The sequence below is a fragment of the Ctenopharyngodon idella genome, chromosome 18, assembly GCF_019924925.1.
Source record: "Ctenopharyngodon idella isolate HZGC_01 chromosome 18, HZGC01, whole genome shotgun sequence".
NCBI lineage: Eukaryota > Metazoa > Chordata > Actinopteri > Cypriniformes > Xenocyprididae > Ctenopharyngodon > Ctenopharyngodon idella.
This window is the reverse complement of record NC_067237.1, coordinates 16481061-16487128: the sequence shown is the minus strand read 5'-3', so window position 1 is coordinate 16487128 and position 6068 is coordinate 16481061.

The following is a 6068-nucleotide window of genomic DNA, read 5'->3' as shown; positions in this document are numbered from 1 at the left end:
ACAATTCTATATAAAAATGTTAAAATGTATGTTTTTAATGTAACGTTCTCCCTTTACACACTTTGGTCAGTTCAAGAATAATTTATGCAATTGTATATTGTTTATTTGAAAGAATTAAAAGAGCAGGTCCGTGTCTATTCACCATCTAAAAAATGCTGGGTTAAAAACAACCCAAGTTGGGTTGAAAATGGACAAATCCAGCGATTGGGTTGTTTTAACCCAGTGGTTGGGTTAAATGTTTGCCCAAAGTGCTGGGTAGTTTTATTTAACTCAACTATTGTTTAAAAATTACTATATGGCTGGCTTAAAATGAATCCAAAATAGGTTGGAAATTCAAAAATCAGAATTACTAGAGGCAACAATAATAATCAAAAGGTGAACATGTATTAGTAAGCAATTTAATACATGTTTATTGTTTAATCATTTATTAAACATTAATAAATATTAATTTCCAACATACTTTGGGTTTATTTTAAACAATAGTTGAGTTAAATAAAACTACCCAGCAGGTTGGTCAAACATTTAACCCAGCTGCTGGGTTAAAACAACCCAATTGCTGGATTTGTCCATTTTCAACCCAACTTGGGCTGTCTTTAACCCAGCATTTTTTTTAAAGTTTTGTTCATCTGGTCAAGGTTGATATGGGATTTAGAAAGTAATTAGTAATAAGTAATCCAATACTTTATAGAGGGAGTAATTAGTAATCTAATTACACTGTTGAAGATGTAATTAGTAGCTAGTAATTAATTATTTTTTTTAGAGTAACTTACCCAACACTGCAATTAATAAATATGTTTAATAAAATTCTTGCTGGTTGTGTTTACACAGATTTAAATGCATATATATATATATATATATATATATACACTAAATTTCTGATACCGATAGCCGATTATTTAGAGTGATATCTGCCGATAACAATACTGATAGTTTGGGGATTCTGCCTTTTATGCCTTCTTTTAAATTCATTATAATTAATAATTAATCATTATATTTTTAATTATTATATTTTGAAAGAAATGCAAATAAAAACTTTATTCTCTCCATTTCGTCCACTTGATTCAGAGTAACTGGTATCAGTTATAAACAAACACATTACTCAAATTATTATTAACACACATTAACTAAATTCTGAAGTTTAAATTAATATTTCTTAACTTTCTGAATGTTATTAATTCATATAATTACTATTAATATTGAACATCAAACTGATTTCTTAGCATTTTCTTTACACAAAGCACAAATTCAGTGCATTTTCCTGCCCTCTTTTGACTTACAGGATATATCGGCCCTGACTGTTTTAAAAAAAAAAAATGTGTATATATATATATATATATATTAGAGACGCGCCAATATATCGGCCCATAGTTGGTATCAGCCAATAAAAGCAAATTTTCACACTATCGGCTATTGGCTGATACCGATTATTGGCCGATATATCGGTTTATCTCTGATATATCAGAGATTATTGGCCGATATATCAGTTTATCTCTGATATATCAGAGATTATTGGCCGATATATCGGTTTATCTCTGATATATCAGAGATTATTGGCCGATATATCAGTTTATCTCTGAGATAAACCGATATATCGGCCAATAATCTGTATCAGCCAATAGCCGATAGTGTGAAAATTAGCTTTTATCGCCCGAATATATGTATATATATATATATATATATATATATATATATATAACTAAAAAATCTAAACAACTACACTTTACTCATCCTCATGTCCTTTCATAGGCCAGTTTTTTTTTTTTTTTTTCTTTTAAACTGGGGTCCGGGAAAAAACGTGTAAAAAGTAAAATAAGTAAATAAGAAAATGTATTAAAATAAAATAATATAAATCTGATTAAAATGAATGAATAATATATCTAGCAGTACAGTACTATAGACTTCAAACATCACATGAACAAACAGGAAAACAGGTCTCATTGCATCCGCTTGTCCCATTGACTTCCATAGTATTTTTTTTCCTACTATGGAAGTCAATGGCTACCGTCAACTGTTTGGTTTCCAACAGTCTTCAAAATATCTTCTTTTGTGTTCAATAGAAGAAAGAAACTCGTACAGGTTTGGAACAACTTGAGGGTGAGTTAATGATGAAAGAATTTTCATTTTTGAGTGAACTATCACTTTAAATGAGCAGCAAGAAAATGGCAAAAAGATTGAGTTAGTTTACTCTCACACGTCTGATCACATGTCTTTATTCAACATCCTCTGTCACATGCATTTAAACCGTTTTACTGATTCCATGCGGCTCCACATTCAGTCATTCATTATCTCTGATGTGTTCTTTCACTGTGAAAGCATAAAAAACACAGACAACACATTGCTTTGTATAGGATTTTATGGCTTTTAAAGATCAACATGTAGCCTAAGTATCATATAGCATAGTGTTTAGTTACATTATGTGAATATGTGTATCAGGTGCTAAGCATATTTTTCTTTCAGTTTTTCTCTCCCTTTATTTCTCAATTATGTCTGTTGACTCTAATTACACACTGCATCTGTGGCCTTGTGAGAATGGGACAGCTATTTCAGGCCATGGTCACATGTGTTTTAGTTTATGAGTTATGACTTTAGTTTGGGCTGGTGTTTAGAAAGTCATTAAATTTTAATATGAGCCAGTAATATGTTTTGAGAAGCACCGGGTGAAGACAGTGAGTTATGTATACAGTTTTGCCCACGCAAAAGTGATACCAATATAAATCTTTAATTCGAACATAAAAATCTCTTTGACTTTTTTTACTATGCATATTGAAAACTATAGACAATATTCAGCTCGTTATTTTTGAATTTACTTCATTACATTATTTTTAGTATAGGTTGTACAATAGTGAAGAGCTTCTTTGTATGGGTTGTTATTAAATTAACACTTTTATTATAATACATTGTAATATAGCCTTCCGTTTACACTTCCGTTCAAAAATGTGGGGTCAGTAAGATTTCTTTGAAAGAAATTAATACCTTTATTCAGCATGGATGCATAAAACTTGGCAGAAAGAACATTTTATACTCTTACAAAAGATTTCTATGCTTTTTTTTTTTTTTTTTTTTAAACTTTCTATTTCTCTTCATCAAATAATCCTGAAAAAAATGTACCATAGTTTCCAGAAAAATATTAAGTGGTAATAAAAAAAATATATAATATAATAAGAATTATTTCTTGACCAAATCTGAGTAATTGCTTCTGAAAATTCAGCTTTATCATCAGGAAAATATATTGAAATAGAAAACAGTTCATTTAAATTGTAATAATATTTCACAACATATCTTTTTCTCACAACTTTTTTGTGTTTGTGTATTAACATTATATATATATATATATATATATATATATATATATATATATATACAGTGGCAAGAAAAAGTATGTGAACCACTTGCAGAATCTGTGAAAATTTTAACAAAATAAGGGAGATCATACAAAATGCATGTTATTTTTTATTTAGTACTGTCCTGAGTGAGATATTTTACATAAAAGATGTTTACATATAATCCACAAGACAAAAAAAAATAGCTGAATTTATTAAAATTGTAATGATGGGTCGGCAGAGCGGGGATCCATTTGCAAGCTTTATTAAGAACAGTATTTACACAGGTAGACAGGGGCAGAGGCAGGAACATAAACAAGGACAGGCAATGGTCGAGGCAGGCGGCAGACAAACAGAATCAGGGTACAGGCAAGGATCAGGGCAGGCAGCAAACAATCACAGTCCAGGAAACAGGCAAAGATCAGGGCAGGCAGCAGAGAATCACAAAGAATAAACAATCCAACCGGAAACCAGGAAACAGTCCACAAGAAAACGCTTAGAAATGATCACAACAGCAAATCAAGACTTCGCCCTGAGGTGGTGTGTGTGTAAGTCCTTTATAGTCCAGGTGGTGTGCTAAGCTGTATGTGGCAACTGGTGATTGGTGTGGAGTGTGCATGTGATTGGCAAGGAGGATTATGGGAAATGGAGTCCAGGAACTGACAGGAACAGACAGTGATCGTGACAAAAATAACCCCGTTCATAAGTATGTGAACCATTGATTCTTAATACTGTGTGTGGTTACCTGGATGATCTACGACTGTTTTTTTGTTGTGTGATGGTTGTTCATGAGTCTCTTGTTTGTCCTGAGCAGTTAAACTGAGCTCTGTTCTCCAGGTCCTGCAGATTCTTCCGTTTTCCAGCATTTTTTGCATATTTGAACCCTTCACAGCAGTGACTGAATGATTTTGAGATCCGTCTTTTCACAGGGACTCAAACACAACTTTTAAAAAAGGTTCAAACATTCACTGATGCTCCAGAAAAAAACATGATGCATTAATAGATGGGGGGTGAAAACATTTGGAATTTGAAGATCAAGGTAAATTGTATTTTATTTATTTTCCAGGAAACATGCAAGTATCTTCTGTTGCTTCCGAAGGGCAGTACTAAATGAAAAAAAATGATATTCAAACGAAATAAGAAAAATTTGGACCTCTTCATCCTATTCAAAAGTTTTCACCCCCCGGCTCTTAATGCATTGTGTTTCCTTCTGGAGCATCAGTGAATGTTTGAACCTTTTTTAATAGTTGTGTTTGAGTCCTTCAGTTGTCCTCAGTGTGAAAAGACGGATCTCAAAATCATTCAGTCACTGCTGGAAAGGGTTCAAATATGCAAAAGATGGTGGAAAACTGAAGAATCTGCAGGACCTGGAGATTTTTTCTGAAGAACAGAGCTCAGTTTAACTGCTCAGGACAAACAAGAGACTCATGAACAACCATCACAAAACAAAAAAAACAGTCGTAGATCATCCAGGTAACCACACACAGTATTAAGAATCAATGGTTCACAAACTTTTGAACGGGGTCATTTTAATAAATTCAGCTATTTTTTGTCTTATGGATTATATGTAAACATATTTTATGTAAAATATCTTACTCAGGACAGTACTAAATAAAAAATAACATGCATTTTGTATGACCTCTCTTATTTTGTTAAAATTCTGCACATTTTCACAGATTCTGCAAGTGGTTCACATACTTTTTCTTGCCACTGTATATATATATATATATATATATATATATATATATAGTGTATGTGTGTGTGTGGGTCATAGATGAATAAGGTTTTGAAAAGTGTAAAAAAAAAACATAATGGAGACATAATTAATTTTTAAGTTTTATTAATTGAGTTTTATTAAGTGTTAACAATGAGATTATGTAGTTTTTATAATCAATTAACACTGCTTTTGTCATTTTTTGCAAGATGGACAAAATTTGTCACCAAAAAAGCCATTCGGTTTAGCCAAAATTTTAGTTTTACCGAATTACACTTTTGGTTATATCAAATGACGATATTTTCAAAAAATGCTAACAGGCTGATATCTAGCATATCTAGCATATCCACAGCTAGTAAAAGGACAATCAAACATTTTATATTTAGTACAAGTTTTTAAAATATTACAACATTTTCCATGTTTTACAGCGGTTGTACCGAATGACCTGATGTTTCGGGACATGCGTATGAGCAAGTGAAAACATGAATTTTTCAGATAGTTAAAAGAGAGTTAGTTACTTTGCTTCACGACCATGTGGTCCTTTGCAGGTGTCTGAATGATGTCACATGATATTGACACATGACTTGATCCAAAATGTTCCCTTTATATCGGTTACTCCGAATGACATCAATGAAATTCATTTTTCTGGTCATTCTTTCTCATAACAAAGCAACGACATCTACACATAATATCATGTTGCACTATGCTGATATATGATATTATAAAATCATGCCAGAATAAAAAATATATATACATTTATTACATTTTAAGATATTTTAACCACAAATGAAATGGCTGTATTATTGACGCGAATGACCTTTTGACACTTCAAAATCTTTAAAATACCTTTATATGTATCACGATTATACTGTACAGTATTAAACATTAATAACTCGTATTGTCAATCAACCACAGCAACTAGACAACGACACTACTATTTTTTTTTTTTTTTATAGCTTTATGTGTCAGAACAGAGTGAAATGTATGCATGGACAGATATTTCTTCTCTTTACACAAACTGAGTACATGATATG